Raw genomic sequence first — 13634 nt, 5'->3', positions numbered from 1 at the left:
ATGTACTCTACTAGTTGAGTTCAAAGAGTGTTTGTGTATACTTTCCTTTGCTTTCAGGTAGGGTCATACGAGAAAGGGTTAATTCTATCCGAAAGACCCCTTGTTTTAAAGATGATAATGGTAGTAAGCATCCTGCGAAATTATTTACTTATAAATGACCGGTTGATTAGAAATCATTTGAAGTTCATGTAAATTTAACTTTCCAAAACTCCTGCATGGGTAATGATGGAGACCATATTACTGTGGTACCGTTTCGGTGATGCAGTTCTAACCCAATGTCACCTCGCTAAATGTGGTCAACTTGTAGATGGTTTCGACGTTCTTGGTACATATATTTATTTTTTTAACAAGTAGAAACTCTCCTGGGTGATATTTATGTTTCATTCTTGACTATTAGCCCATAAAGCGGCATTGCTTTAAACTGGCTTTCACATTAGCTTATGGCATAACGTTTTGCACGTTGTTATATTTTGGTGAACACTTCATGTGTCTGCGCTTTCAAAACATACCTTGAAACCTCTGTAACAGAAATAATTTAATTGAATTACATGACATTTCCAGGCAGGCAAGAAACCACATTGGTGACGTGGTAGACTACCGTAAAAAATCCAGGATTGTGACAAAGGCCCCTTTCTTAGTACAAAAATATAAACCAATTAAACATTGCAATCATTGGACTATGTGCCGGAGTCCTGGTTAATTGAAAAGTCGAATTAATTCGATTCTATATCTTCCGCCCTAAACACATTATTCAGAATCGATAATCTACAGAACATGGAAGTTCAGTTAGAAGGGGATCATTGACATCTGTTCTGATAATTCAGTTAAAGTATGTTGATAATTAGTATGGATGCGTTTTTCGCCAAAGAGAATAATTATTCGTCTGTTCTTTGCCCGCAGGGACCACCAATTAATGAAATACGGAACATAAGATGACGAATAAGTACTACTGATTACGAGTCATTTCGACTGTTGCGAATATTCAATTGATTTCATTTTCGGTTGGCTTTGTACGTTTTTTTCCCTTTCTCTGGAGCAATTCGGTTTTGTATAAAGTTGATCTGATATCGTTTATTGCACTGATATAAACACATTGAATTGAACTACCCCAGATTCAGAAGTTGGTAGACATCAGTTTGGAATCAACTTAATAACTAGAGGTAATAACTTTTCAGGTACAAATGTTGCTTTAAAGGGGTTGTCTTAAACTCAAACTCAGTTTTGTGATGCACTCATTTTCTGATAGATATACATGTAGTCTTTATGACAATGGGGTGAAAGTACAAGTCTTTAACCCTACTTTATAATGATGTTCTATGCTATTGGATTTGATGCAATTCTCTAGAGTGCAAATTTTGTCAACATCCAATGACCTCGCGTTACAAATTATGCGTTTTATTTTATTTATTTATTTATTTTAAATCTTCGGACGTAATTCTTTGTTGGCAGGGGCCGTCCAGGGTAAGGCAAAAGTTTTAAAAACTGTCATCAAAGCGACGTGCCATCCCAGACCCCTCCAACAAAAAACATACATGTTTATAAAAATACAGAAAATAAAAGCATGAATTTTAAAAATGTAGATAATAACATATAAAAGTACAAAACGCCACATTAAAATAAAATGTTTTTGTTCGAGAAACTTTTCATTCCTGTATTTTATATCTGAATTTCAATGCTACACAAGTCAAACTGACACAAACATTTATCTTTAGAAATGCAGAGTTTATTGCGTCTTGGTTCCTCGCGAAGAGTATCACATTAATTAAATGCCAGTTAACATTATTTTTACGTGAATAAAACTATTTTTTGTTCTCACTTTAAAGGCGTTTATCTAAAGAAAAATGAGTCTCTTCATTCATGGGGATCTTCTCTTTATTCATATCACACGGTACAAATACGCGAAACCAATGGCAACCAATCCACATTCGGTGAATTGTTTCCTGTTCTTTCCTGTAGCTTCACTGTAAACATGCCCCAAGGTATTTCTCAGTTATTCCCGGCATCCAGTGAGGTACTTGACAGTTTCGGCAAACCATGCATTCCCTTGTCGAGAGTATAAGTGAAGAACTATCTTATGAATATGAGATAAAAAGCAGCACTTCAGGGGGGGGGGGGGGGGGAGTCCGCCATAACTGAGCTCTGAGTAGGACCGTTATTTTTTCGTCTTGGCGCCGAGTGTCCCTCGGTTACCTCTTCCCGTTTTACGATATATCTCTTTACAAATTACTTGTCAATGTACAACTGATATTTTTCTTTCTTAGACAGACATTTGCTGGGAATAATTGTCCCCATTGCAGAATTTGACTTGAAGAGGATCTTCTTGAACCAAGCGCGGTTTCAGATCAAAGAGTCTCGAGTTTCTTCGGGCTAGTGACAATTCAACAACAACGCTGATCTAATTCTTAGACCTGTCTCGGTTCATGAAAGTTGAAGTCATTCGTGCCGGCATTTTGGTGCCCAGACATTTCCCGGAATGACAGTCTTCTGGATTCTAAATCATCTTGAATGTGCTCCCTTTACCGTGAAGAACGCATTTTGTGTTTTTCCGTATATTTTGCACAAAAAAACATTCTTACCCCAACAAGAAAGGGAAAACAGGGGAACACGATTGGAAACAAAACCAAAGAGAAACTTTATTGCAACTCTTTTTTTAAGCAGCGATAAACCGGCATAAACGACAACTACTTTTGCTTACTAGCAAATTACATGTATTGCTAAAAAAATTCTGAAAAGTGTGACTCCTGTGTGATGTGCTAGACAGCTAGCGAGAAACGCAGTGAATATAAGCCGGTTGTTCTTTTTCGAGTAAAATTACTTACTCTTAAAATGATGGTTTTGGAAAAAGATGTCAGTTTTTATCCCCCATTTTGAAGTTGAGAAACATAACTGTCAGACATGTTTCTTTGTATGTCTTATACGGACTGTTCTTGCGTGGAATCGGTGATATCCTAAAAAAGAAAGAAAGAAGAAACCAACTTTTCAAAACTGCACGTTGGCATAGCTTGGAACAGTCAAACGGTTTCAAAAATCAAAAGTAAACTTGCCATTCAAACTAAATTAGTTTTATTGACCGAGGAGTCTGCAATGAATTTCCTGCACGAATATTCATTTCAAACTGTTCATGACACAGAAAATGTCAGATGCCGTCAAATATCATGACGTATTATTACAATCAATGTCAGCCCTTTTTCTGTTCATTGTCTCAGAAATGATATTAACTTCCTCTTGTCACAACATCGACTGGAACTTGAAAGCTGCATCAATATGAGTCGAGAATTTCTGACGTGTTTCCGCAAAAACCAGCATTCTCTGTTTATTGTACCGGGTAGCTAGCGCGAAATGTTCCGTATGAGTGTTGCACTTAATGTCATTCTACATTAGCCGGAGAATCCGTCAAACTAATCCGGCTCGTCTTGTCACCGAGGAATGCTTCTTAATGCGAGGGGGGGGGGGGGGCATGATGAAGTCAGCATTGACTGGAACCGATTGGCCAGCTAATCTAACCTTAACCTGATCTAACCGTTTTGAGATTGAAGACGATTTGCTGATGGCAATGACCTGAAACTCCAGCTCACAGATCCGAGATTTTAAAGATGAATGGTAGTCTGGTTTGAAATTAACCGACAGACTTTCGTAGTACCTTCGTCATACCTTTATTGAGGAGTTTTTTCCTGCTTACCATTGGTCATGTTTGCTTACCAATTAATTAATTGGGCTTTGATAGGGTCCATGGACTGATGTTTGTTTATTTGTTGTTGTGTCGTGATTTTGATTGTACTTGTTATCCGTACAAGATCTCCTTTTTAAAAACAAGTTCAAGGTTTATGGGGGTCAGGGAAGTGACCGTTTGGTTAACAAACTTTTTTTTTCTTCTTGTGTGAATTGCTGTCTATGGTTATTTCACTGCAGGTTGAAAGTCTCGATTGTCGCACTGGTCCGATTTACGCCGTGGCGGGCGCTATTTTACGGATTCACGGTTTAACACATTCATGTAGCTCTGTAGGCCCCTATTCTGCAAGAAGTCGTAATGCCCTAAATACATAAAACATGAGTCTCACAAGAAAGTGTAGCATCACGAGTGAACAACCAGCACTCATAATTGCGTCTAAAACGGTCTTTGTGTTGTTTGGTCTCTTCAAAATCTAGAGTAAAGTTGACTGCTCACTTTAAAGTTATATCATCGCAATATACAACCATTGATAACACGGATTTGTTTTTATATTTTTTAATATTTGGGTTATTATAATGGAAAATGCAAGCGGGTGCTCATTTGCATTCTTATTATTAGTGATATGTAACAACTTACAAAGATCTATAAACATCGCTTAAAAATGCTGTATCATAATTTTAAAACATTTTTCGGAACGCTCACATTTCATTTCTAAAGGATCGTAATTGCAATTCTAGTCTAAAAGGCGGGTTACGTAAATCTGACGCACGCTGACGTGACCATTGACGCCATTCGATCAAAACACTGAACAGACTTTTGTCACCAAAAACTAATGCATATAAATAAATGAAAAGGTTGTTTTTGTATTGATTGTTTTTTTGGTTTTTTTCTTTGTTTGTTTGTTTGTTTGTTTGTTTGTTTTTGTGTTTGTTTTGTGTACAAAGAGCAAACCAAAACCCCGACAAGGTCAATGAACAAATCGAGTAAGGATGAAGACATCTCGAAACGTCGACTAATGATCTCAAGTATAGCTGATCAGCTATGTATTAATGGCGTCGCTTTTCTTAGTATGCCCCGCACATCAAACTCTCATGTGTGGCCTAGCACATCAAACTCTCATGTTTTTGCGGATAGGGGCCCGCGTGTGGAACAAAAACAAACCCTCGTTTTAATTGTAGTTTTCATGCATATCAATTAGGCTACAACATTACGCCTTACACGTCAGGGGGGTCCTAAAGACGGAATTCGACACCCTTTCTTGAGAGGTCCTGAAATTGCTGGACCTGTCGAGAGCATGAAGGTAACAATTTGCAAGTTTAATAGAGCACAAACTGTTATTGGAGATCTTTGCGCACAGGTATCCTCATTACTCAAGCCAAATACTGTCTTTGTAGGCCGCGCGGTCTTTTCCTTCCAATGTTGTGAATTTACAACATTGAATAGTTATTAATGGAAAACTGAAGTCCAATGGTGTTTTCATGTACAGTTACTGGTTTTGACTTCACGGCAATGGTGAAAGCAAAGCAAACAATGATTCCGATGTCACGTTTGTATGGATAAGAAGCAACAACAACAACAACAAACAACAACAGTATAAACTCTGTTTTGTTTATAATATTTCTGTTTACGCATTTGCTTCGCACATTCGCCTGTATCCCCATGGTAATCATGAGTTGTGATTTTAAATCAACTACATTTTCGCGCTGTTTGTTGGCGAGCGGATGAAGTCGTTGGTTACTACACAGCACGCGACCTGAATTTACCTTTAAGTTCAAGTTGTGACCAAAGTAAAGTTTGGGAAGATGGGCTTTGATAAAAAGTGGCAAAAGATGACAAGTCTCAACCTCACGTGTAAACTGCCATTGTTAGACATTTTCGGTGCTGTGATATCATGTCACCTTCCAGAAAGACTCTATGATGACCGATTACAGACTGAGAAATCGCGTCATTTTCTAAGACCTTTCCTACATTGCTTTTAAGATGGTGTTGCTCTAGCGTCTAAGCAAGATAATAAGTTCACACGTTGACTTTTAATTCTTGCACAAAACAAGTGAACTTGGAGAGGTTAAATATCTCGACACTGGTGGTCTAAAGTGATGTATGGCGCTTCAGGAGCTCTGTAAATTAGACCAAACACTCAAATTAGTCCATAATTATTATTTATCCAGCAAGAAACAACACTACAATACAGAACTCCCATATGGGCCTGTAGCAGCTCAAGCAAAGCTAGACCTGCTGCCTGCGGGCCTTGACCCAGAATCACTGAACCGGATCCTGGGGTCAGGATAAACATGAATGAGTTATAGAAAAGTTTGCGGTAACACCATGTAATAACAATCTCTAAATGAGTTGGGGTGGTTCTGAAAAGAACCGTTGGATTAACTCGACGTTTCGATCAGTATGCTCTGATCGTCTAGGACGCTGATCGAAACGTCGAGTTAATCCAACGGTTCTTTTCAGAACCACCCCAACTCATTTAGAGATTGTTATTAGAAGACGATCAGAGCATACTGATCGAAACGTCGAGTTAATCCAACGGTTCTTTTCAGAACCACCCCAACTCATTTAGAGATTGTTATTACATGGTGTTACCGGAAACTTGTCTATATCTTACTTCCACCATGCAAAGTTTCAAATCCTACTTATGAATGAGTTAATAGAGAACCCTTGAACCATAGAGGGATCTTGACCCAAGAAGTGTCGTTGTGCATTGTAGGGTAAAACAAACACGATTCATGAGAATTTCTATTAAGTGATAGTGATACGATAGTGATTCGATAGTAACGATAGTGATTGAGAATTATGAAGACATCGCGCCTTACATCTGTTTGAATTCAACCTGACACAAGAAGTCCTCGGTGTTCTAGAAATGGCTGAGGATGAACGAGCAATTCTTAGTCAATCAAGCAAACTGTATCTCGGCTATTGGACTATGACCAGCCAGTACTTATTTAGGTCTCAGCATAGAGTAAGGTCTCAGCTATGGAGACGTCGATGGCTTCTAACTCAACGGCTGTTTCATGAATAAAACATCGCCTGCGGCGCGGCGCGGGAGCGTTATCGGTCACCAAAAAGCTACCGAGTGACCAGAGATGCGATTGGACGTGAATGTCGCGAAATTGCCCCACAATCAGGGAAGGTTCGATGTCAGAAAACATCCAGACTGGAAGCTTCCCTGTGTGAGATTTTGTCGGGTTCTGTCGCCCCTCGACACTTAGCCGACACAAGTACAAACAGGGTCAGTTTTAATTCCTGACATTATTACACGCCGTGCTGTAACCGTATGGCACTCGCAGAGTGACTGAGATGATTGGCGTAAGGCACCCACACACACAAACATTTCATCAATCTGTGTGCAGTTGTCGGACCATCTCTCACGAACGTCCAAGCAGTTAATTAGAAGCGAGGATTCTTTGACTCTCGAGAAGAGAGTTACAGCCGGTTGCAGACTTCAGTTTTACCCGACAACGTCAATGGCCGACAGGCAACCAATTTGACCATTGGTGAGTATTTCTTTTCACTAGTAGTAGTTATAGAATCTTAGATTGAACGTCAACTAAATGTTGCTAATGTAGCCATTTGCTTAATATTGTGCCTAATAAACAGTGAAGTCGGCCATCTTGTGTGGGATTCGAACCCACAATCGTTCCAATTCAATGGTCGCACTGTTAATTCATTGACGAAAGGCCAGCAGTTTTAGGCCTGAGTTTATTTATGTTGTTTGGCACTTGGCTGCAAATGTTACGTAATGAATGCCATTTGATGTGCTGTCTTTTTCAATTCGTCTTTGTGTGAAGTGCTAAACTGTGTAAACCACGTGACCAGTTAGTCAGCGAAATATGTTCACAAGAGAAATTCCTTTTAACTTTGTGTCGGATTTCCCATAACATCCGAGCATACATGGCTCGAAAGCTTGTTTTATTTTATGAATAAAAAATAACTCCGACGACCCCTTGATCGTTCCGTCCCTCGATCCAAACACCTATTTATATCCAAACCTAGTTTCTAGAAAAGGTCTTGTAATATTATCCATTCCCCTGTGTTAGAGTAAACTTAAACCCCTCTGGCCCATCCTTAGAAACATGTCCAAACTTTCTTTCCCCCACCCCCTGTTTTCCTAATAAGTTATGTTTAAAACATCCGATCTTGAAGATAAACACTTATTCTATAGACAGAGATAATATTCCAACACCGATAATCATTCATCAAAAAAGAAGCGAAGTCATAGGAACTGCGTAGTGATAATTTTGACACCTTGCGATGAGCAGGCCACCGACCGCGTCACTCTCGGGTTACTCTTTTCTAACGCTTTATTTTGACCCAAGATAACTGCAAGGACTTCCCATGGTGTTTCGTTACTCAATAAATTGATAATTTTTATCTCTTACGTTGACGCTTAACAAACGCTAACAAATGAAATAAGAGACCATTGTTTTTAATAATCTGTATCAGAGAAACATATCTGGTAATGAATGAACCACATCATGAATGACTAGCTCCGGCTGTGGCTTTGCTTCCTTCTAGCCGCAGTCAAAGTCGCTGGATTCAGACTCTGTCCTGCTGCCTCGTGATTGGTTGAGAGCGAGTCACATGATGTCCCTTTTTAACGTAAAAAAGTGCGACGCGCGACGAACTATCTGTATTCTATATATAGCAACCAATGTGTCTTACCATATCAACCAATGTACTATACCCATAGCAACCAGTGTCTTATATCCGTAGCAACTTCTTGGTGTCTGGACATCTGCTTTAATCCGTGTTTCGTAATGGTTTTTAGTCTCAATGGTTTTTTGCGTGAGTCCTCTTTTTTGTGACGTCACAGCTGGTTGCTGTAGTGCCAATTTAAAGGTAGAACCAGTCTGATTATAACCACAGCTTTCCATCGCTTGGATCACCCATGGAGGTAGAATTCTACCTCCATGGATCACCAAACCCCACTGGAATTCTCGAAATTGTTATAATCCTTGCTCCTGAAGACAAACTCTCCATTGCCTCACGGAGTCTCTCCATTTGCTTTTATCTGAGCACCCCTTAGGGTGTTCTCATTCACAGTACCCCAAACATCAATTAATTCTCTATACATTGGAAATATTTTCATATGGTTGTCTATAAACATGGGAGTGCACCTGTAGCGCCCAGCAAACTCAATCGACTGACGCCATCTGGACACGTGTCCACCCTACAGGCCGTAACGTCTTCCATCGTGTAGAAATCGACTTATTGTCCGCAGGGTTTAGTCACGAGTGGTCTTGAATAGATAGAAACATAATCAGGAATACTTTGAACCGAAGGGTTTTAGAAAATGGACCCTAGATGTGAACGATATACTTAAATCCATGAAAATTGCAAAAGTCTTATTTTTGTTTTACTCTTTGAGGCAACTGTTTCTATTCCAAACGACAGCCGATTTTAAGGGGGAGAACAAACAAATTCACCTGTTGATCAATTTTTAGTGAATGTTTGAATAATTTATTTTACCGTTTTCGTTACGTTGAAGCCTTTCACTGGTACTCATAAACGTTTATCAGCTTTGGGTCCAAAAGTTTGCGCGTTTGAAGCAAATGCGCAAGCGTATTACGTAGTGACATAATAATATGGGGTCACGCCCTAGCTAAACACGCTTAAAGGTGACTTTCAGTCATAGAGCTATATATATTGACTAGAGAGCTAACACCCCGTTATACACGCACTAAGGTTTTGAAGCCGTGTGGGCGCATCCATGTTTATGTACAAACCAATACAAAAGCTTGAAATTTTGTACGGCAATTGCACGGCTATTTGCATGATAGTGCGTTTGTTCTTTTTTATGTGCCACCGAAGCAAAAAATGCAGTAAATGTGAACGCACAATCTGCTGATCAGTGCACAAACTGCGAGCGTCATGTGCGTCATGATTAAAAGGCGCGTTTACTTTTTTTTTGGAAGGCAATCAAGTCGAAGTTACGGTTTTCGTAGCGCGGACGTACGCGCGCGAGTGTACAGTTGCGTTTGCGTACGTATACGCACACGCAGAATGTAAAATAATCGCGGCAATGTGTGTTCTCTTAAAATTCCGAATTCACGCAACACATCAAACATGTCTGCGCCCAGGGTGGCTTCAAAACGCAGAGCAAGTTAGCGCTCTAGTCAATATATATAGCTCTATGCTTTCAGTACAACATCTTGTTGAATGAAACTTCAAAGAGAGAACATCTTTAAGTGACGCACTGTAATTAGACTTCTTATACTGGTACGCATATTGCTTGGAAGCACGGTCAGTGTCTTAGTGACATGGCTTCATTCCTCTGTTTACAGATCAAAACCTTTCTATTTTTATTCTCTCAACACCCCAGGGAAGAATAACAAGAGTCCGAAACTGTTTGATGGATCTTCGCTTTATTTTTAGCCCAACTTTTAATATAATGCCAGCAAGTGCTTTGAAATATTGTTTAGAGTAATATTGTTGATCAACAAGTTCTGGTTTGTCGATTAAAATAACTGGGGGTTATTGAAATGCCGAGATTAATCGAGATTCTAATTTAGATGACATGAATTGATCTTAGGGCCTATGGGGTTCGGCTAAATTGCTTATACGAGCAAGCTATTCTTTGCAAATTCCGTCAGCGGTTCGTGCTCTTTTATGCTTCATTTTAAAGAATAAATTAGTTCTGTACAGTATTCTATAAACACGCCTAAAACTGGTGAAACTGATTTAAATTTGTATGATAAATCAACATTTAATGCTATGACTCAACCCACAGAAGCAAAAAGGAGATGTTGTTGCTGTTGTTGCTGTTGTTGTTGTTGTTGTTGTTGTTGTTGTTGTTTCTGTTTCTTTTCAAAGCTGCTGTTATCCATAAAGCATGGGAAAGAAGTGCACCCCTCCTTTTTTATTATGTCATGTACATTACATGTCAGTTTATGACAGTGATTTATAATGTCGAGTTGTCTCACTAATTGAGAAATGTTGATGATGACCTTAGTCTGTGTGGATGACATGTGTTTTGGTTATGAGGTCAACAACGTATACTTGAGCCACGGTGTATGATTAATATAGACCTTGAGTAATATACGAAACATCTTGTCTCGTTCTGGCATACCATGGTGGTAGTAAACTGGGCCGAGGTTTTGGCTGGAAAGCCCGTGGAGGAAACGCTGCGATCCCCCGACGAACGAACTGCACATCGGACATAATTTACGATTCGCTAGATGTGTTATTTCTGGATCTACGAGGACACGATGTCGTTCATAATTTGCAATGTTGATGTGTTTAATAGGCAGGGATGACTTATTGATGAAGATTAAGATGTTCCTCTTGTGTTATGAAATTATGCTTACGAGATGTCAAAAATGTCATAAAATGTCAATATGTTTTACTCCCACACTCAATAAAAAGCTCTGTGTTGCAGTCACTGTGTGGATATTCCTCTGTGAACTCCTATATTCATCAGCACACTGTGTGGACGTGTGTATGTCCACATGGTGTTTCAGTTCCTTTTCTTACTGCCGTTTAATTAGGGCCTACACAAAACAAACAGAAGACGTCAAGCAGAAAGAAGTGAAGAGAGAGAACAGAATGAATGAACAATTGCAGATGAACAATGAAAAAGACGATAGATGAGTGGAAGTATTGGGCCAGTAACGGGGGCGACTTTGTGGGGCGACATTGTTAGGGGCGAGTTTGTACATGAAAGGGGCGAGCTTGCTGGGGGCGACTTTGTGAGACGACTTAGCCGGGGGGGGGGGCGGGCGAAATGACTGGTTACCGTTTAAACACAAGAGGATGGAGACACATACACAAAGACTAAGCGAAGGCAGAGAAGGCAAAGACAAAAGGTTATTGTTCATTTCCATCTTGGCTATTCAGACCATGGGATTGAGCTAATAGTCTGGAACCCCATCACCCCCCTTTAAATCCATAGTTTTAATATCAATAACGTTTAATAATCATTCCAAACTATCTACAGAGATTCAGAACGGAACTAATTAACGCATTCTTGGGTGCAAATAATTAAGGAGTTTATTATTCTTAATCTCTTCTGATTTGTGGATTGAGTGTCATGGCTGGTTAATTAACCACTAGACATCCTTGGTGAACATTCCCCATCATGATAAATTTCTCAGTTATGTCATTATGTATCTGTCATTGATTTATCTACATTTTTAACATCATTAATGTTAATTAATTTCAGAGCACAATCGCAAACCAAGGTCTATTAAAATGGGGCAATATTTGTTTGTCATCTAATACATTATACATATATAAATTTCAAATTAAACAAAAAATTGACACAACTTGCGCAATATGCAACAAACGTAATTGACAAATTTTTTTCTCTTTTTTTTTAAGGAACGAAATTATTTTGTAAAGAACAATAATAGCTAAGGGCGCGTTATAAATACGGTTTTCATTGTATAAAACTATTTCAAACAAACAAAATACTTTATTTTGTACACGTCCTTTAAACAAGAATATCTGTACATGTCCCTGTATAAGGGCTCTTCTAAATAAATGGGTTTACTATTTCTAAATGAACCTTCGCAGCCACAGATCTCGTCACAGTTTAATAATTCGTCTTTACATGAACAAACAAGCCCTCTGGTGTTTTAAAACAGTTTAACGGTTTCACTCATTAGACATCATTTGTCAAATTCTACACATTCAACCCCAGAGGTCTAAAAGATAGTCGCGTTTATAATTTCATGCAAACGATTGTCTGCTCCAATTCTCACACACCATTTACAATGAAACACCCCAGGCCGCCTGAAATGACAAGACACCCACTTGTTTCTAAAGGGAAGGTGGTAAAATCCCCTTGGAGAGCTTAAAGTTTGTAGAGCTTCATCACTGAAAACAACTCAAGCTGTTGATCAACTAACAACCAAGTCGACCTTCGCTTGAAAAGAGCGACTTAGTGTGAGTTTCTTTGCAAAGGCTGTTTCGTTTCTCACACACGGAAGCTAATTTTACACCTGTAGTTATTAATCCCATCAAAGCCCCGCAGTGTTTGGTTCAAATAGACTCAACCTTGAAGAAAACACGCAAAAAACTGTGCGGTGAGAAACAATTGTTGAAGCACGTCATTCAATCCAAGCGTAGCCATTGGCTGAGTGTATAGCCCCGTGATGCTACCGTGACTGTGATTGGTCAACTGAAACTTAATCTGGGTAGACTTCTTTCAAGGGTTTGTACAGTGGTATACAAGTGCGTCTGAGAGTGGAAGCTAATGCGTAATGTCAACAAAGAATACAATCTAGTTGTCACACACCACCGATATAGAGCCATTGACAACCTCTCACCAGTCACGTATATCTGTATTATCACTTCTTCAAATAAGTCTCATGTCATTTTAAGTAACATTATCCCCCAGACAACCAACCCAGACCACTTAAATATGACAATACCCAGCTATCTCCAAGAAAAAGCTTGCAGCGTTGGTCCTCCAGGCGGTCACTCAACAAAATAGTGCAAACGTAAGTTGGCAGATGGTTGTATTATTTATTTCATACTATGTTGATGTAACTCGTTGGTGTTGGAGCTTAGGAATCGGGTCGCATCTGCTGAACTTTTCAGGTTGGTCAGCGTGAGGTTTTAATCTCGATCTTGACGGTCACCATTTTATCCATCTTAAAGATGAAGGTTCATATAGTAATTATTGATGTAAATATCTGGAATTGTTTAAGTGGCCAAGCAAATTATGTAAATTTTTACCAGATACTTCGTTCTGGTAACTATCTTAAGGGCGAGGCACCTTTTGCTATATCTTTAACGAAATATACAAATGTAGAAATGAAGATTGCTTTCATTCTTGAAAGACGCCTTTCTCTCGGCTCTTTGGGTTGCTATGAATGACCGCTACTCTGTCAGTTTCCCTCAAAGTAATTATTCACATAAAGATCAATGTACCCTCCTTGCCTATGTTTCTTGAAACCACACCTGCAGATCTTTTCAAAGCCAAAACTCCACACCATAATACATTTATTCT

General features: G+C 39.2%; 1 protein-coding gene across 1 annotated transcript in view; it reads left to right on the top strand.

The window, feature by feature from the left end:
- The first annotated feature begins 6780 nt into the window (after positions 1 to 6780).
- Positions 6781 to 13634, top strand: part of LOC117303592 (tachykinin-like peptides receptor 99D) — a 34896-nt gene continuing 28042 nt past the window's right edge. The window contains exon 1 of the mRNA XM_033787798.1: positions 6781 to 7173. The gene's annotated coding sequence lies outside the window, so the exon portion shown is untranslated. The remainder of the gene's footprint in view (positions 7174 to 13634) is intronic.

This window comes from Asterias rubens, chromosome 20, assembly GCF_902459465.1.
Source record: "Asterias rubens chromosome 20, eAstRub1.3, whole genome shotgun sequence".
Lineage (NCBI taxonomy): Eukaryota > Metazoa > Echinodermata > Asteroidea > Forcipulatida > Asteriidae > Asterias > Asterias rubens.
The sequence above is the reverse complement of the archived record's forward strand: the minus strand, read 5'-3'. Positions and strand labels throughout refer to the sequence as shown.